General features: G+C 44.7%; 2 long non-coding RNA genes across 3 annotated transcripts in view; one reads left to right on the top strand and one right to left on the bottom strand.

Moving 5' to 3' along the window:
* Positions 1 to 19,795, bottom strand: part of LOC137333265 (uncharacterized) — an 86,293-nt gene extending 66,498 nt beyond the window's left edge. For both annotated transcript variants that reach the window (XR_010965831.1, XR_010965832.1), the window contains exon 1: positions 19,708 to 19,795. This is a non-coding gene — a long non-coding RNA (uncharacterized lncRNA). The remainder of the gene's footprint in view (positions 1 to 19,707) is intronic.
* LOC137333258 (uncharacterized) lies at positions 7,977 to 15,798 on the top strand. Its single transcript, XR_010965830.1, has 4 exons — positions 7,977 to 8,403; positions 10,518 to 10,629; positions 12,463 to 12,605; positions 12,776 to 15,798. It is a non-coding gene; the product is annotated as an uncharacterized lncRNA (long non-coding RNA).
* Positions 19,796 to 20,720: the final 925 nt, after the last annotated feature.

The raw sequence follows: 20,720 nt of genomic DNA, 5'->3' as shown, positions 1-20,720 counted from the left end.
GGTTGATCTGTGACCTAACTCCATATACCCGCATTAGCCCCATATCCCTTAATACCTTTGGTTAACAAAAATCTATTAATCTCATATTTTTAAAATTAACAATTGAGCTAGTATCAACTGCTGTTTGCAGAAGAGAGTTCCAAACTTCTACCACCCTTTGGGTGTAGAAGTGTTTCCTAACTTCACTCCTGAAAGTCCTAGCTCTAATTTTTAGGTTATGCTCCCAGTCTTAGATTCCCCAACCAGTGGAAATAGTTTCTCTCTATCTACCCTATCACTTCCCCTTAATATCTTGAAAACTTCAATCAAATCACCCCTTAATCTTCTAAATTCCAGGGAATACAACCCCAGTTTGTGTATTCTCTCCTCATGATTTAACCCTTGGAGTCCAGGTATCATTCTAGTAAATCTATGCTGCACTCCCTCCAAGGCCAATACATCCTTCCTAAGGTGCAGTGCCCAGAACTGAACACAGTACTCCAGGTGTGGTCTAACCAGGGTTTTGTATAGCTGTAGCATAACATCTACCCCCTTATATTCTAGTCCTCTAGATATAAAGGCCAGCATTCCATTAGCCTTTTTGATTATTTTCTATACCTGTCCATGATATTTTAATGATCTATGTACATGGACCCCTAAGTCTCTTTGGACCTCCACTGTTTCCAGCTTTTCACCATTTATAAAGTACTCTGATCTATCCTTTTTAGGACCAAAGTGGATGACCTCACACTTGCCTACATTGAAATCCATTTGCCACAGTTTTGCCCGTTCACTTAATCTATTAATATCTCTCTGTAATTTTATGTTTCCATCTACACTGCTTACAATGCTGCCTATCTTTGTGTCATCCGCAAACTTGGATATGTGGCTCTCTATCCCGTCATCTAAGTTGTTAATAAATACAGTGAATAGTTGAGGCCCCAACACAGATCCCTGTGGGACACCACTAGTCACATCCTGTCAATTTGAGTACCTGTCCATTATCCCTACTCTCTGTCTCCTGCCGCTCAGCCAATTTCCTAACCAGGTCAATAATTTGCCCTCAATTCCATGACCTTCACCTTTAGCTAACAGCCTCTTACGAGGAACTTTATTGAATGCCTTCTGGAAGTCCGTATAAACAACATCCATAGACATTCCCCTGTCCACTACTTTAGTTACCTCTTCAAAAAATTCAATCAGGTTCGTAAGGCATGACCTACCCTTTACAAATCCATGCTGGCTCCCTCTGATCAGCTGAAAATTTTCAAGGTGTTCAGACACTCTTTCCTTAATTATAGACTCTAGTAATTTCCTGACAACAGATGTTAGGCTAACTGGTCTATAATTCCCTGGTTTCCCTTTCTCACCTTTCTTAAATAGTGGAGTGACATGTGCAATTTTCCAATCTAAATGAAGGGTTCCTGAATCGAGAGAATTTGGGAAGATTATAGTTAGGACATCTACAATGTTCTCACCTCCTTCCTTTAAAACCCTGGGATGGAAACCATCTGTTCCTGGGGGTGTGTCACTCTTTAGTGCCATTATTTTCTTCATTACTGTTAATTTGCTTACGTTAATTATGGTGAGTCCCTGCCCCTGATTCAAAATGAGTTTCCTTCGGGTGTCTGGCATGTTATCCTCTTCCTCTACTGTAAATACTGACACAAATTAATTATTTAACATGTCTTCCATTTCCTTATTTTCATTTACAAAATCACCATTATCAGTTTTTAAGGGGCCCACATTGCTCTTGACCACCCTCTTTTTCCTAATATAATTTTAAAAAAATTTTGTGTTGATTTTGATATCCCTTGCGAGTTTCTTTTCATACTCCCTTTTTGTAGCTCTTACTATCCGTTTTGTCACCCTTTGCTGTTCTTTGTATCTCTCCCGTCGCCAGGATCTGTGCTATTTTTTGCATTTTTGTAAGCTTTTTCTTTTTGTTTTATATTGTCCTTTACCTCTTTTGTCGTCCATGGCTGTTTTTTTTTGGCAAGTAGAGCTCGTGCCCCTTAGGGGTATAAACTAGTTCTGTATCACCTTTAAATTCTTTTTTGAACACCTCCCACTGATCTTCTGTCGTTTTACCCATTAACAAATTTGCCCAGTTTATTGTGGACAGTCTCTGTCTCATCCCGTTGAAGTCGGCCTTACCTAAATTTAGAATCTTAGTAACTGTTACGGTTTCTCCCTTTCAAACACAACGTTGAACTCGATCAGATTATGATCGCTATTAGATAAATGTTCACGCAACATTAGGCTGTTAACTAAATCTGGATCATTACTCCTTATTAAATCTAATATGGACCGCCCCTTTGGCTCTAGGACATATTGTTGCCGAAAGCTGTCCTGAACACACTCAAGAAATTCGTTACATTTCTGACATGAGCTCATCTGCTTATCCCTAATCAATATGAAAGTTAAAATCCCCCATTAAAACCACTCTGCCCTTGCTACATGCTTGTCCTTTTCTGTTTCTTAATTCTACCCATAAAGTCTCCACTGCCTGCTTGCCTCTCTTTTCTCCTTTCTTATCATTGAAGTAATTTCATCCTTAATCACTAAGGCTACTCTTCCCCCTCTATCAGTTTCCTTAACCTTCCTATAGACTTTATAACCTGATATATTCAGTTCCCAGTCCTGACCGTCTCGCAGCCATGTCTCAGTAATGGCTACCATGTCGTACCCTCTAAGTTGAATTTACGCCTACAATTCATTCAATTTGTTCCTTATACTCCATGTGTTTGTATAAAGAATGCTTATTTGGGCCACACACAACCTGTCCTTCTGCTCTAATGTTTTTCTCACACATTTCTTATCTCTCTCTCCTGATTTAATTACTTTACATCTTTTAGTTTTCCCTTTACCTGCAGTGCCTAAAGCATAATTTCTGACTATTACTTTACTCTCTTCCTTTTTGTTTGTTTTTACAATTATTATTTATACTACCTTTTCCACCTGAATCCTCCCCCACATTTACTAGTTTAAAGTCCTTGTGACCGCCCTATTTATCCTTTCCACTTGGACCCTGGTCCCAGCCCGGTTCAGGTGGAGCCCGTCCCAATGGTACAGTTCCTTCCTGTCCCAGTACTGGTGCCAGTGTCCCATGAAATGGAACCCCTCTTTCCCACACCACTCCTTCAGCCACGTGTTCACCTCCCTAATCTGCTTATCCCTAAGCCAATTTGCATGTGGCTCGGGTAATAATCCAGAGATTATAACCCTTGAGGTCCTGTTTTTTAATTTAGCTCCTAGCTCCCGGTACTCTCGGAACAGGATCTCTTGCCTTCTCTTTCCTATGTTGTTGGTCCCAACATGGACCACAACGACTGGATCTTCCCTCTCCCTCCTCAAATCCTTTTAAGCCAGTCCGAGATGTCCCTCACCCTGGCACCAGGTAGGCAACATGCTACGTGTGACTCTCGATCCTGTTTACAAAGGATGCTATATGTTGCCCTAATTATTGAATAAGACCATAAGACCATAAGAGATAGGAGCAGGAGTAGGCCATTTGGCCCCTCGAGCCTGCTCCACCATTTAATGAGATCATGGCTGATCTGATTTTTACCTCAACTCCACTTTCCCGCCTTTTCCCGATATCCTTTGACTCCCTTGCTGATCAAAAATGTGTCTAACTCAGCCTTGAATGTATTCAATGACTCAGCCTCCACAGCTTTTTGGGGTAAAGAATTCCAAAGATTCACGACCCTCTGGGAGAAGAAATTCCTTCTCATTTCCAACTTAAACGGGCAACCCCTTATTCTGAGACTATGCCTCCTAGTTTTAGATTCCCCCATGAGGGGTAATATCCTCTCAGCATCTACCCTATCGAGTCCCCTCAGAATCTTACATGTTTCAATAAGATCTCCTCTCATTCTTCTAAACTCCAATGAGTATAGACCCAACCTGTTCAATCTTTCCTCATAAGACAACCCTTCAATACCCGGAATCAACCTAGTGAATCTTCTCTGAACTGCCTCCAATGCAAGTATGTCCTTCCCTACAACTACCACATCGCGCTTCTTCTCCTCCTCCTGCTCGTCCTCCCTTTGGACAGCCTTCTGCTCCAAAGTGCCATGGTCAGCATTCTTGATGTCCTTTTGACAGTCTTTACCCTTTTCCTCACAGGTAGCAAGGACATTGTACCTGTTGAATAGGATCAGTTTTTGCAAATCCCGTTCTCTATCTCACCTGGGTTCATAGAATCATAGAATTGGAGAAAGGTTACAGCTCGGAAGGAGGCCATTCGGCTCATCGGGTCCGTACCGGCTCTCTGCAAGAGCAATCCAGCTAATCCCACTTCCCCACCCTATCCCCGTAGCCCTGCAAATTTTTTCCCTTTAAGTACTTATCCAATTCCCTTTTGAAGGCCAAGATTGAATCTGCCTCCATCACCCCCCCTCAGGCAGTGCATTCCAGATCCTATCCACTCGCTGTACAAAAAAGTTTTTCCTCGTGTCGCCTTCGGTTCTTTTGCCAATCACCTTAAATCTATACCCTCTGGTTCTTGACCCTTCTGCCAATGGGAACAGTTTCTCTCTATCTACTCTGTCCAGACCCTTCATGATTTTGAATACCTCTATCAAATCTCCTCTCAACCATCTCTGTTCCAAGGAGAATGACCCCAACTTCTCCAGTCTATCCACGTAACTAAAGTCCCTCATCCCTGAAATCATTCTAGTAAATCTCTTCTGCACCCTCTCTAAGGCCTTTACATCTTTCCTAAAGTGTGGTGCCCAGAAATGGACACAATACTCCAGTTGTGGCCGAACCAGTGTTTTACAAAGGTTCATCATGACTTCCTTGCTTTTGTACTCTATGCCTCTATTTATAAATCCCAGGATCCCAAATGCTTTTTTAACCACTTTCTCAACCTGCCCTGCCACCTTCAATATACCCCCAGGTCTCTCTGTTCCTGTACCCCTTTTAGAATTGTACCCTCTAATTTATATTGCCTCTTCTCATTCTTCCTATCGAAATGTATCACCTCGCATTTTTCTATACCCTCTTGAAGTCTATCACTATCCTCCTCACTGTTTACTACCCTTCCAAGTTTTGTGTCATCTTAAATTTTGAAATTGTGCCTGTACACCCAAGTCCAAGTCATTAATATATATCAAGAAAAGCAGTGGTCCCAGCACCGACCCCTGGGGAATACGACTGTATACCTTCCTCCAGTCCGAAAAACAACCATTCACTACTACTCTCTGCTTCCTGTTACTTAGCCAATTCTGTATCCATGCTGCTACTGCCCTCTTTATTCCATGGGCTTCAATCTTGATAACAAGCCTATTATGCGGCACTTTATCAAACGCCTTTTGCAAGTGTTCCCCTTACTCTGTACACTCTCAGTCACACCAACCCCATTCTGTGCCTCTCTATGAGGTGTGACCGAGTTCTGGAGCAAACTGTCCAGATATCCCTCCCCCTCCCTTCTGTGTCGGAGTGTCTCCAACTCTCTCAATGACTCTGAGCTGGAGAGATTGGAGGCGGAGACATCAACTGCAGATGTGTTCGCTCGGGACAGTCTCGCTGTCCACAAACTCCTACATACTGCAGTCCAGACACACAACCTGCTCTGCCATCTCTTAGTCCACATTTATTTATAGATAATTACTTTTTAGTCTGTTTTGTTTTTTTGCTTTTTTTTAAATTAAATTTTTAAAATTCATTGCCTCCTTCCCCCTCTACACCTAATTACCACTCACCAAATTCTCAAGTCCCCACTCGGTTCACGATCCACTCTGTTCGCAATGCGCTCTCCTTCGAAGGGAGAAGGTTAAGGGGAGATTTGATAGAGGTGCTCAAAATCAGGAATGGTTTTGACAGAGTAAACAAGAAGAAACCTTTTCCAGTGGCAGACGGGTCGGTAACCAGAGGACACAGATTTAAGGTGATCAGCAAAAGAGCCAGAGGCGACGTGAGGAAACATTTTTTTATGCAGCGAGTTGTAATGATTTGGCCTGAAAGGGTGCTGGAAGCAGATTCAATAGTAATTTTCAAAAGAGAATTGGATAAATATTTGAAAGGAAAAACTTTACAGGGCTATGGGGAAAGATCAGGGGAATGGGACTAATTGGATAGCTCTGTCAAAGAGCTGGCCCAGGCACGATGGGCTGAGTGGCCTCCTCCTGAGTTGTACCTACCATGGTACTGTGATGAGTTCCAAACACATTGCGTTCAGTAGAATAGAATACATTCCTTAAACTCATGTTTTCACACAATCGTGGGTGGCCTAAGAATTATGAATCCACATTTGGATAGTCTAAGTTGCTTGTATGGAAAATAATTAGATTGATTTTATATATTTATATATCTATATAAATATAATATTTCAATCCAGGCAAAAGAAGCTGTGGAGAATTGTACTTCCATATAAGAGGGTTGATTTTACATTGCAATGAAGAAATTGGGCCATCAAGGGAAGGGAAGAGAGAGAGCCTGACTAGATAAGATTAAACCCACATGGGAACTGTTTAAAAGCACACTTAAGTTAAGCACACATAAATTAAGTTTGTGAATGCGTGAGATTAAGTGTTAACATTTGGTTAAACTGTGACTTCTGGTAAACAGGCTTATTTATAGAACAGTCGGAAGAAAACATGGCAGTTCACTTAAAAGGATGAACACAGGTGCGCCCCAGAACCTTCTATTTCTCTTCAGAGTTTCCATAAACCTAAACTTGAATTGGACCCAGCTTGACCTGGAGTAACACTAAAAAAACTGGAAGTGGAGTGACACAAACACTCTCAGCTGTTGAATGGAAACCTTATTGCGGGAAATGTGACCACTTTGCAAGGAAATCCAAAAAATATACATAGGGGTGTTTTTATTAAAAGTCAAGAGAGAAGATCTACGGATATGAAGTTATTGCCACGTAGGTGGAAAATTATGGAACTGGAAAATAAAAGTGGTTTCAGACACTTTGGAACGCATTTCTCAAGTTACAAACTATAGAAATGATCCCTAAAATTAAAATCTCAGAAGAATTCCCTAGAATGGCTTATTTACATTTTCAAGTCCAGGATTTTTAACAGAGAACAAAAGCAAAATACTGTGTTTGCTGGAAATCTGAAATAAAAACAGAAAATGGGGATACCACCCTATCACAGACCTCTCCCTTTTTCTTTTTTTCCTGCCCCCTTCCCCCTTCTTCCCTTGCTTTAAAGCTGTTATTCTCTAACATCTTCCAGTTCTGATGAAAAGTCTTCGACCTGAAACGTTAACTCTGTTTCTCTATCCGCAGATGCTGCCCGACCTGCTGAGTGTTTCCAGCATTTCCTGCTTTTAACAGAGAGTCAGAGTCAATGGGGATGTCAGTATATTGGCCCTAATGAAACAATCATCAAGAAAAATAATCTAGTTTGAGGCACTTTAGTTATTGGGCACCTTGTTTAATCAAAGCACTCTCAAAGACAAGTGCATTCCTCTTACTTCCGATAGCAAGAGTACTCAAGCTTTTGTTTTCGTAGGTTGCATAGAAATGTACCGTGGAGTCTTGGGGCTACATATAGGCACTGAAACTCCGTATGGCTTCTCCTAGGCTCCCACTGTAACTTTGGCAGGAGATTGACAGAACCCGCAGAGAAACACTGTAAACGATCGTTGGAAAATCCTCCAAAGCAGGAGCCTGAGTTTTCAGCATGCGGTGCTGGGCAGTGAGACTGATCATTGAGGGTTGGAGAAATACCTCCTGTATTTCTGCTCCCAAGATAAAAATATCAGCCTGGAAATGACTGCTGGCAATGTTATTGTGCATCTATTTAATACAGCCATATCAAACTCCTCTCTCTGCTACTTGAACAGAACTTTAACCCATTTAAAACAAAGAGGTTAACACATCCATTGAAATAACAGACAGGGGGATGTTTTACGAGCTCATTAAGTATGATATCATAAAGGACAGGAATTTCTATTCACGAGAGCTTCTTGCAGCTCTCATGAAATGTAATAACTGGTTGAAACCAAATGATATCAGTCTATGTATTGCAATTATATAGATCAAAACACGTGCATGCTTGTTATGTTTTGGTGACTTTGGTGAAATTAAATGCGCTAAACACAGCTTTTAGGGAATGTGGATTAGAGCTAGATGAACCAGCTGAAGAAGTGATGCTGCACAGAAAGAGGCCATTCGACCCATCAACAGGCTGGTCTATTTTACAAACAATAAATGAACAAATAGAAAACATTTATAGTAAATCTCATCTTCAACTTAATTCCGCAACGAATCTTGTAACATAGAAAATAACAAAATGCCACACTAGAAACAGCAATTTAATTGGACTTCTTCAGTTGTTGCAGGAACCCTCACCAAGGAGGACTGTAGCTAGTTTACTTGGCTGCACAGTTGACTAATCCCTGGATACAGGATGCTGGGAGACGGTCAAAGGTCAAACCCTTGGTTTCCCATCCAGACAGGTAAATAAAAGAACAAAGAAATACATGACCTGAAACAGTATGGGAGAGCTGGTAAGGAAGCCAGATCACGATAGAGAAAGCTCTCTCCTTTTAGTTCAGGGCTGACCAGTTTCAGGGAATTCACTGTTCGGAAGAGCGCGTTTAATGGGGACAGTGTGGTATTTGCACAAAAGCAAAATACTGCTGATACTGGAAATCTGAAATAAAATCAGAGAATACTGGAAACACTCAGCAGGTCAGGCAGAATCTGTGGAGAGAGAAACAAAGGTCGATGACTTTTCATCAGAACTGATGTTAGACATGAACAGCTTTTAAGCAAGTACAGAGCCAGGGAAAAGGGAGGGCAGGGCAGGAAAAGAACAAAAGGGAAGGTCTATGATAGGGTGGAGGGCAGGAGTGATTAAATGACAAAAGGAATGATGGTGCAAGGCAAAATAAGGTGACAATGAGACAAGTATAGAAACAAAAATGGGTCCAGAGGAGGTGTAAATGGTTACAGCAGAATAGCAGAGGAAGAGGGGAACATGGAAAATCTGGCAAAAAGAAAGCTCCCGTTTGTTTGCAAAATAAACCAACCTGTTGATTTATATTTGGCCTTGTCTCATTAAAGTGTTAATCAGCTCGTCTTTCAGAAAATTGGAGAATGTGCGTGGTGCCACGTGAGAGATTATAGTATCCAGTTCATATAACATGGGGTTTCATTGTTACAAGCCTTGGGTCACACGATTGTATGACCAGATACTGAATAGTATAGGTAAACTGTTGATCATAAGGGACGTGGGGTCTGCTTATGGGTGAGTCCAGTGACACTGAACCTGAGAAAATGTCTGGCACAGACCTGAATTTGGAATAGATTTTCCTTGCCAGAGTATTGGAATCAAGAAATCAGAGCAAGGCAGAAATCTACAAGAAAAGACATTGAGTAGTGCGTTGATAGAGGATGGCATTATGCTGAAGGAGACATTGGCCCCGATACTACCGCAGAGACAGGAACGGAGCGGGGTTGCGGGGGAGAGCGACAGCCGGCGACAATTGCGCAATATCGTGGGAATGTCTGATTTCAACGGGGGTGCCTCTTTATCATTTTACTCCCGGGTTTCACTGCGCGTTAGCGGGCGAGATGCGGACCCACATGACGAGATGTCACCTCGACTATTTAAAGGCCCACTTCACAGTTGCAATGGAGGAGGAGGTTTGGAGTTTGCTACCTTGGTTTTGAAGCAATACATTAACAGTTATGGAAGGAAGGAGAGCTAAGGCTGCGCCCAGATTTGATGAGGTGTCCCTGGATGTTCTGCTGGGTAGGGTAAGGGAAAGAAAGGAGGTCCTCTTTCCCAGCAATGGGAAAAAGAAACTTGCAGCCACTACAGAGAAGGCATGGCTGGAGGTGGCCCAAGAAGTAAGTAGCGGGAGGATGGAGGAGTTCAGCTCAAATATTAGTGGAGTGATATCACAGGCCTTGTGAAGATACAATCTGCCATTGAGAGTCTGGCCTCCTCTATGGAACTTGAATCACTGGCACACTAATGAGTCCCTGCAGGCCCAGACAACGGCCTTGCAAACTCTGAATGCCAACATGTCTACCGGCTTCCAAAGGCTGACAGATAGAATAGCTGTGTGCTTCCAAAGCATCACTGATCTGCTCCAAGCTGCTCTCCCGCAGACAGGCAGGAGTGGTGTTTCGCTGGCCCAGGAGAGGGTGGATGGCGATAAGGGAGATGAAAGTGCGAACTCCTCTCAAAGCATTTGCACATCTCACCCGTTGCCCCCCACCTCAACCAGTACCCGACATGCTGCCTCCTCTCCTGTTGGCCCAGTCTGCCCCTGAACAGGAGCAGTCTTTGGCGGGGCCCTCAGGAGCTCCGACACCCAGAGGTCGTTGGCTGCGAACATCTCAAAAGTCAAACCAAGGATCAGAGCAGCCTGTCACTACCTCTGCTGAAGCCACAGGGATTGCACCAGGTAGAAGCGCCAGAGGTTGAAAGGAAAAGCTTTATAGTTCACCAAGGGTGCGCACATGGGTGTTTTTGAATATTTGTTAATACAGTTACTTTTTTACATCACATTAAATTTATCACTTTGCATCACTTTCCTGTGTTCCCTATTCTTGAAAGGCGAGTGCCAACTGTGCTTTTCGTTTGTTTGGTGCTGAATGTGAAGCCATGAATTGACTGACACCATTAGTGGATGTGGAACAAGTGGATGGATGGTTACAGGACTGCTTATGTAAGTGTCAGGGTATGGGGGTGGGGGCATGTTATAGTTGTTATAGTTACTTTGGTCCAGCGTATAACTAAATGAACCTTTGAGCTATTAGGGCATCTCTAGCATCTCGAGCAGTAACGTGGTCATCTGGTCTGGCATTGGGAGCCCCATCTTCATCTTCCTTGTCCTCGTTTTCTCCATTGGAATCCTTATCACATGAGGAGTGCTGAGAGGCTTGTTACTCCTGCACTTCTCGGTCTCACTGCTGTGCTATGTTATGCAGAACACAGCACACCACGATTATTCTAAAGACCCTCGCTGGTGAGTACTGAAGGGCGCAGACCTGCATGAACCTTTTTGTGTGATTGCTCACCAGCTGAACATTGATGGAATGAAATCCCTTGCGGTTGACGAATGCTCCTGGTTGATCAGATGGTGCTCGGATTGCCATGTGTGTGCAGTCGATGGCACCTTGTACCTGTGGGAAGTCAACCAGAGACATAAATCTGAGTGCCCACTCATTCTGGCTATTGTCGTCACGAGAAGTTTACATACCTCCCAGCTCTGGCAAACAATCCATCCATTTCCTGCCGTATGTGCAGCCGACTTCGAGACCCTTGATATGTCTCCTGTAGTGCCTTGGAAGGAGCCAGAGGCAAAGAAATTGAGGGCGGTGGTGACTTTCACAGTCACTGGTAGTGCGTGGCCACCAGGCCCAGCAGGGAGTAGGTCTTCTTCTAGGAGGCTGCAGGTGTCTGCGACCACCTGACGTGACAATCTCAGCCTTCGGAAGCACTGCTCAGGTCAAGGAAGCTGAGCCTCTGCCTGTAGACACTGTTAGGTGGGTAGTACCTCCTGCGACCTCGACCCCTCTGTTGCTCCCTTCTCTGCTGGCCACCTGCAGCTCCCTCCACCACACGCCCTTGCTGCTGCTGATCCTCTTTCTCTTCCTCTTCCGAAGTCCAATCAAAGGCAGCCCTCACGCCACCCATCATGAGCTTCTCTACATGAACAACTCAAGTCTTTCCAAATGACTGTCTCACACCAGGTACTCTCACCAAACTGTGTCCCAGAGGGCACTGAGAAAGTAGCTGTGAGCACTGAGCCTTTATTCAGATCTAGCCTCCTGACCGTTAACCATTCCGATACTGTGCCCTCAATTTCGCTTCAGTTTCACTGCCGAGTTTCCCGGCCGCCGGAAACCCACGCAGCAGCCTTTAATTCCAAGGAGTAGTTGAGGTGAATAGCATGGATGCATTTAAGGGAAAGCTAGATAAGCACATGGGGGAGAAAGGAATAAAAGGAAATGCTGAGAGGGTTAGATGAAGTAGGTAGGGAGGGCGTATGCCATTTAGAACTGAGATGAGGAGACATTTCTTCACTCAGACGGTGGTGAACCTGTGGAATTCTCTACCACAGAAGGCAGTGGAGGCCAAGTCATTAGATGTATTCAAGAAGGAGATAGATATATTTCTTAATCCTAAAGGGATCAAGGGATATGGGGAAAAAGCTGGAACAGGGTACTGAGTTAGACGATCAACCATGATCATTTTGAATGGCGGAGCAGGCCCGAAGGGCCGAATGGCCTACTCTTGCTCCTATTTTCTATGTTTCTATGTGTGATGCATAAATGCTGGCCTATTTCTGTGCTGTAGTTTCAGTGTAACTTGATGTAGCACTCCGTTCTTGCATGGTAGCAATTGCAAAACAATGAACTCCTCTGAGGACACCAGTGAACACCTCCCCATCCTGCTCGCAACTTGCTTCTTCTCCATCTCAGAATGAACAAGCTCCACACATATGCTCATTCCATTTTGATAGCCACTCATTAACTCTCTCCCTCTCTTTCTGCAGGAAAAATGGCTCACAACATAACACAAAACAAGGGAGAGGAGCAAAACTAGGGGAGGGACAGGCTAACATTCAGGCCCTTAGCAAGGTGGAGCAAGCAGTCTTGGAGCTCATTGACCCATCAGGAGCAAAAAGCTTCGGAGATGGTGAGGCTGGGGACAACAGTGAGCTGGGGGGGCTACCTATTTATCACACTCATTCACCTCAGGCGATTGCACATTAAACCAGCTTGCCAATGTAATGCTGTATAGTGAAACCTGTCATCTGCTACTGTCAAGCCTGTCAGTGCCGTGCTAACTCCTGTACCCTTCTCCAGGTCCTTCTCAGCACATGGACCCTGTCGAAGAGGATTTGGGGAGGACGGTCCTCCGAGTATGAACCGTCATGTGCACCATCCCTCCCAAGGACCAGCGCAGAGATTGACGCTCCGGGTGGTTAAAGTGTGAGTTACAGCGGTCTGCACTTGGTGAAGCACCTTGCATGAGTGAGCAGGAGCAGGGACTAGTGGAAAGGACAGCTCAGGAGACGATTCATCGAAAGGAAAGCTCACCTCCAAATTCTGCTGAGGAGGACAGTGGTCATGGGCCCAGCCTTCGAAAAAATACTCCTTTTGACACTCGTGTAATTGTACAATGTATTGTAAACCCTGGTTAGAAGTTGCCGTTCTATGTCTGAAAGTTTGAAGGATTCCACTTCCAGCTTGTGACGAGTCCTGTCGCAGGATATCAGCACTCTGCAGTCTACCTTGGAGTGTGCGGTCACCCCTATGAACATTACAGCCAGGCCTTCACACCAGGGGTCTGTATCGCCAGCTTGCACAGCTTTGCTGGAAGTTCAAACAGCTGCCATTCAGACTCTAGGCTCAAAGGTCTGCTCCACCTTGGATAGGCTGGTGGGTCACTTGGAGAGGGGCTTTAGTGGGAGTGATGAGCCACAGCCCCATCAACAGGATGTCAGCATGTTTGCACCCTCGCCACCCCCTCAACCAATGCCCACCGGGGCAGTTTGGCCAGCTGGGCCAAACTGCCCCGGCAGCAACCGAGGGGCCGCAGTCTGCAGCCAGCCCCTCTCAGGCCTGAGCTCCCACAGGCCGCAGACCACAAGCATTTCAGGGGTTCTCACTTGGGCAACAGGAACCTTCCACCATCTATGATCAAGCCACTGAGGGAGCACCTCGTAGGAGGAGTGGAGTTAGTTAGTTTGAAGAAAGGCATATTGGGTTTAACACTTGAGTGAAAATTGATTTCTAGGCAATTATCATTTTTGCCATTGAAGAATTAACCATTTCACATTTGGCACTTTTGTCTGCAGTGTGGTTTCATAGCAGACAATGAGTCTGCACTGTCAGAAATATGATAGTTGATTGAATGGTTTAATTATTCTTTATTACAGGGTTGAGGTAGTGGTAAAGGAAGTAACAAGGACTATTAATACAAAGAGGGATTGTGTAACATTTCATGGGAATGAGCAGGTCAACTGAAGCTCTGCACAATCCTCTCATCCCTGGTATCTCTGGCTACAAGGTGCTGTCGTGACCCTCTGTCTTTTGCTCCTTCCTCACCTTCACCCAAGCCTTCCTCATCAGATGAGGGGAGTTCTGCCTGCTGTTCCTTCTCAATGAACAAACCTCTTTGGATAGCAAGGTAGTGTGACATGCAGCACACGACCACAATACATGAGACTGTCTGAGGGCAGTATTAAAGCGAGACTCCTGACCAATCCAGGCACCCAAACCTTTGTTTTGGGAGCCCAGCAGTGCGTTCAATGATTATCCTGGTGGTCTCATGGCTCTGGTTGTACCTCATCTGTACAGGACTGCTGGGATTACAGAGCAGTGTCACCAGCCTAGCATCCATCCTCTGACCTTCCTTGATGGGTGGAACAGTGGGCGAACAGTTGACTGGTGCAGCATGAAGACACGGTGATAGCTGCCTGGAAATCTGGCACAGACCCGTATTATTCTGTGGTGGTGATCACTGACCAGCTGCACATTCATTGAATGAAATCCCTTCCTGTTAATGAAGGCTTCTGGCTGGTTTCCTGGTGCCTTGATGGCTACACATCTGCATTCTATAACCCCCTGCACACGAGGGAAGCCAGCCACCACATCAAATGCCAGAGCACTTTCCTTCAGACTGCTGCCGTCCATTGGGAAGGATATGTCTTCGTTGGTCCTGGCAAAGAGTGCATTGGTGACCTGTTGTGAGAAATGTCGCCTGTAGAACCCTGGAAACAGCCACAGGCAAAGCTCGGCCACCTAACCCGCAGGCAGTAGGCCTTGTTACAAGAGGCCGAAGAAGTCTGCGACACTCTGTCTGGAGAAGCGCAGCCTCCTCATACACTGCTCTTCAGACAGATCCAGGAGACTCACTCTGGGCCTGTACAGCCTATGGACTGGGTACGGCCTTCGTCGAGCAGCCCTCCTCGCCTACTGTCTTCTAAGAGAGCCAACTGCTGCTCCTTGTGGCAGGGCACTCTGCTGCTGCTACTGCTGCTCCTCTTCCTCCTCCTCTTTTTGCAACCAAATCAATGTAGTGAGAATGGCACCCAAGCTAAGCCTTGAACCTATTGAGGGTGTGTAAGCAGAATAAATGCAAATGAGAAAAAACAATCTCCAAGGCAAACTCACCTGTGAAAATCCCAAAACGCATTAGAAAACAGATACCAATGATCTGAGTGCTTGTAGGCTCTGCTTCCAACTGCCCTGGAAACCAGGCCCACTGAGTTTTATTCAGCAGGTTGACTGCTGGTGGGGTTTGTATTTTTGCATATTAGAATCACATCAGGGTCCTAACAAACCCAGAGGACCCTGATTTGCATGCATTCATGAAGGACCCGCCTGCTTCCGGTGGGCACCTTGGCTGCCTAAAAGTAGTGCACAGTTAAAATGGTAACATATGCTATTTTATTTTGCCTGTGTAGTGTTGTATTTTGGATGAATCTTATTTTATTTTTCTTGTGTAGTGTTGTATTTTGGATGAATCTTATTTTGTTTTGCCTGTGTATCGTGGTACAATAACCCTGGAGAACTGTAGCTTTCATTTCTTTCAAATGTACAAAAACTGGAGGACCAGCCACGATCAGATTTAATAGCTGTCTGGATTCTTCTTAATATGACCATTTTCCTCATGATTCTTCAGCTTTGCCTGATTTATGTCACTCTCTGGTTTCCAATTGTGACTGCAATACCAGTGCAAGGGTTCTAATACTTGGTACTCGCGAGGTCAGGGAGGTACTACACTGAAGAGTTAAGAAAGAGCAATTGGAACATTTCGGCGAGTACTGAGAAAACCACATCCCTCAACTTGGAGACCTCAGAAGCTACCTAAAAACTGCAAGTTTGAGCTTACCACTTCCTTGGAGCTGTTAAGAGTTAAGATCTAAACAACTATCGTGGCTGCTATGTGAAGCTGCATCATTAGATTAAATATGAGGATGTAGGCTAAAGTTTGGATGTGGTCTTGTGGGTAGCAAGAGAGATGGAAATTGGGCCCAAAGAAGAACACACTTACAGGAAATGCCTAGCCCACAGGCATAAACAGAGGTCTAATTTATGGAAATTGGAAGAGGGAAGAAGCAACATGGATAGACAGAGCTCTGTGCACTTCGATCATTTTCTGATTTTACTTCAGATTGCCAGCATTTTCCATTTTCTTTTGACCCAAAAAGCAAGGAAAGTATCTACTCAGGAAAGGAGACAAAAGAAATAAAGAGACAGAGCGTGTAAGTGCAGAAGGATAACAGAGAAACACAAAGAAATAGAAGGGAGAGGGAGAGAGAGAGATTTTAAAAATGGTAGGCAACATTGAAAATAGACAATAAAGGGCCAAAATTCCTGGAGCCCACCTTCGCCACTGGCAGTGGGGTGGGATGGGGCTTTGGTCCATGTCCTGGAGAAGACCCTGTCCCAAATCCTGGGGATGGGGTCATTTTAATAAACAGGGTGGATGGTCTGCACCTTGGAGGTGCAACATAGACGCCCACCCTGAATGGCCAGCAACAAATCAGAGTTGCCCCCTGCTGCTTCAATGGGCCTGCCTGAGGGCCTTAACGTGCCGAAGATGAAAAGTAAAACATTTTTATTATTGGGTAGACACTGAAAGAGGGAAGCCTGCAAAAGGGTAAGTGATCTCTGTGGGATGGATTACCTTTGTCTCCTGGCATTTTTGAGGCCCACAATGGAACCTATGCCTGCTCTCAAGGCACACTGGCCAGAATTCCCAGGGTAGCTGAGGAACGGCCCCAGAGACCCAACAGAATTTAGGATGGAATGTTCCAGAGGCGAAAACCTAGTGGATCTGGATTACTGCCCCATATTCCCGCCCCATCCCACCCCAACTCCCCCTGAGCAGTGATCCATCCCGTTTCTCCCTCTCCGACCCCAAGAATTTTGGCCCCATAAGTTTTAATTTTTGTGGTGTCTGCACCCCCGACATGTGCACCCAATGGGTGAAGCTCCACAGTATGAACTCAGGAAATCACCCCTTATGATTCCTGTGGGTTATGAACTAATGCAGTATGTATTTTTCAACCAGCATCACTAAAACAGACTATCTGGTCATTATCACATTTCTCTTTGTGGGACCTTGCTGTGTGCAAATTGGCTGCCGTGTTTCCTACATTACAACAGTGACTACACTTCAAAAGTACTTCATTGGCTGTAAAGCACTTTGGGATGCCCTGAGGTCGTGAAAGATGTTATATAAATGCAAGTCTTTTTCATTTTCTTTTCACTTTCTCCACAATTTTCTTTCTTAATGATGGCAATCTCTCTCTTGTCCCATTCTCTCTCTCTCTAGCCCCGATTTTAACTCGGAGATATGAATGTGGTGTGCAGGAGCCGGGGTGGGTGGGTGGGAAGCGCCCACGATGTCACCAGCATAAGGCCCGGGCCATCAGACAAATGTTTTCAGAGTTCTTGGCTTGATTTTCCACTTCTGTGCTCCCCAGCCTGAGATTTTTACATAGAATTTACAGCACAGAAATAGGCCATTCGGCCCAAAAGGGCTCTACGGTGTTTATGCTCCACTCGAGCCTCCTCCCTCCCTCCTTCATCTAACCCTATTAGCATATCCTTCTATTCCTGTCTCCCTCATGTGTTTATCTAGCTTCCCCTTAATGCTCTTCATCTCAACTACTCCTTGTGGTAGCGAGTTCCACATTTTAACCACTCTCTGGGTAAAGAAGTTTCTCCTGAATTCCCTATTGGATTTATTAGTGACGATCTTATATTTATGGCCTCTAGTTTTGGATTCCCCCACAAGTGGAAACATTTTCTCTACTTCTACCCTATCAAACCCTTTCACAATCTTAAAGTCCTCTATCAGGTCACTCCTCAGCATTCTCTATTCTAGAGAAAAGAGCCCCAGCCTGTTCCGCCTTTCCTGATAAGGATATCCTCTCAGTTCTGGGAGGTGCCAGGTGAGCTGTGGGTTGACAAACAGGCTTCCTGACGCTGCTCGCCAGCTTGAAGACTGGAAATCGACCCCATTCTCTTCGTATTTTTCTTAGCTTGGGCCAGAAGATTATGAGGAAGACGTCGCTCTCTCCCACTCCACAGGATTGCTAATGGGAATGTAAACAGTTTTTCTGGAATCTTTGCTGCCTTCACACTTCAGTGTCTGCAGCCAAAGAATTAAATGCTTGCTGACAAACTGGTAGCTTGATTTACAACATATCACCTGGTTACTTCCAGACCGCTTTTTTCTTGAAAAAAACACTTACCAATTCTTAGCAGTTTTATTGTCAACATTACTCCAGAAGTATGCTGGCTGTTACATGGAGCAAAATTTACACTGTTTCACGGAGAAATAACTAATTGTGTTGGTTAGGATTAGGTGGTTTAGCCCATTTTTTTTTTAGCGCAGGCCATAAGATTACAACAACCGCCACAGTAATTGAAAACACACAACAAAACACTTTATGAGCCGCCGCTGGTAATTTTATAACATACTTTATAAAATAAACTAGCACACCATTTACAATTTATCACAAAAAAAATTGGCTATTTAAACAATACAATTATTACTTAAAATACTCTATAAATTCATGCCTAGAAATTGTTGTTGATACAAAGATTTACGCTGATGGTACCTTGGAGAAATGTGGTAGTAAAATTCACTCGTGCTTCTTGATCGATTCATACTCCATCCCATTTTGCCAGCAATGGGTAGAGGCTTCTTTCTGTGCACTAAGGCATTACAGTAAAGCTTCCCTCCCCCCCCCCCCCCCCCAGGGTTCCCAGAGCCATCGTACATATATAGAAATGTACAGGTGCACAGTAACACCACTTTGTGATGTGAAGTCCAGCCATCTTGTTTGGTTTTTTGTGTTTGAGAGGATGTTTGGAGGTCAGTTGTAATGGGGGACACAGTTCCTTCAATGCCTCCTTACAACAATGAAGTGGAGATGCCGGTGATGGACTGGGGTTGACAATTGTAAACAATTTTACAACACCAAGTTACAGTCCAACAAATTTATTTTAAATTCCACAAGCTTTCGGAGGCTTCCTCCTTCCTCAGGTGAACGGTGTAGAAAAACATTTTCCACACCGTTCACCTGAGGAAGGAGGAAGCCTCCGAAAGCTTGTGGAATTTAAAATAAATTTGTTGGACTATAACTTGGTGTTGTAAAATTGTTTACAATTCCTTACAACAACAACAACTTGCATTTATATAATGCCTTCAATGGAGAAAAATGTCCCAAAGCGCTTCAGAGAAGTGCAATCGGACAAAAGTGGATGCTGAGCCAAAGAAGGACATATTAGAAGGGGTGAACAAAAACTTTGTCAAGGAGGTGGTTACTGAACCTCCTTAAGTTGACCTCTTTGCATACATTCTAAAAGGAGTGGAGTGGTCTATAGACTCTGGTGGGAAAGTGCCTCCAAGTTGGTCTTACCCTGTGTACCTTTCTAGGATTATAGGAGCAAGAGTAGGCCATTCAGCACCTCAATCCTGATCCGCCTTTCAATTAGATCATGGCTGATCTGTATTTTAACTCCATCTACCTGCCTTGGTTCCGTAACCCTTAATACTCTTGCCTAACAAAAATCTATCAATCTCAATTTTGAAATTTTCTATTGACCTAGCCTCAACAGCTCTTTGGGGGAGAGAATTCCTGATTTCTCATTTCATCTTTCTCCTGCTCCTGTTCTGCCTCCAGTATAAGGACATATATGGGATGCCCATTGTGAACCCCATGGTAAGGGCTCCTTGCACTCAAGGGTAGGAAAGAAAAAGATTTCCTTACCTGGAACTGCTGAAAAGCAACGTGCTCACTTCTTTCTTAGTAGTGCAGCTGAAAAAGGATTTCTCTATTTGCTTCAGTCAAAGCTGATGTTTCAGACAAAGATTGTCGATAGACTAAGCCTGTGATCTCAACCACTTCCTGGATATGCAGGGAACTAACCCCTCTTACGTAGAAGAATATTCTCCATTTGCCTGGATGAGAGCAGCTGCAACAACACTCAAGCTTGACACCATCCAGGACAAAGCAGCCCTCTTGATTGGCACCCCATCCACCACCCTAAACATTCACTCCCTTCACCACCCGCGCACTGTGGCTGCAGTGTGTACCATCTACAGGGTGCACTGCAGCAACTCGCCAAGGCTTCTTCGACAGCACCTCCCAAACCCACGACCTCTACCACCTAGAAGGACAAGAACAGCAGGCACATGGGAACAACACCACCTGCACGTTCCCCTCCAAGTCACACACCACCCTGACTTGGAAATATATCGCCGTTCCTTCATCGTCGCTGTGTCAAAATCCTGGACCTCCCTTCCTAACAGCACTGTGGGAGAACCTTCACCACACGGACTGCAGCGGTGCAAGAAGGCAGCTCACCACCACCTTCTCAAGGGCAATTAGGGATGGGCAATAAATGATGGCCTTGCCAGTGACGCCCACATCCCATGAACTAATAAAAAAAAAGGCAAGTGGAGAATATTCCATCACACTCTTGACTTGTGCCTTGTAGATGGTGGAGAGGCTTTGGGGAGTCAGGAGGTGTTTCACTCGCCACAGAATACCCAGCCTCTGACCTGCTCTTGTAGCCACAGTATTTATGTGGCTGGTCCAGTTAAGTTTCTGGTCAATGGTGACCCCCAGGATATTGATGTTGGGGGTTTCGGCGATGGTAATGCCGTTGAATGTCAAGGGGAGGTGGTTAGATTCTCTCTTGTTGGAAATGGTCATTGCCTGGCACTTGTGTGGTGTGAACGTTACTTGCCACTTCTGAGCCCAAGCCTGGATGTTGTCCA

Source organism: Heptranchias perlo, chromosome 2, assembly GCF_035084215.1.
Source record: "Heptranchias perlo isolate sHepPer1 chromosome 2, sHepPer1.hap1, whole genome shotgun sequence".
Lineage (NCBI taxonomy): Eukaryota > Metazoa > Chordata > Chondrichthyes > Hexanchiformes > Hexanchidae > Heptranchias > Heptranchias perlo.
Note: the sequence above shows the minus strand (reverse complement) of the source record. Positions and strands in the feature narration are given on the sequence as shown.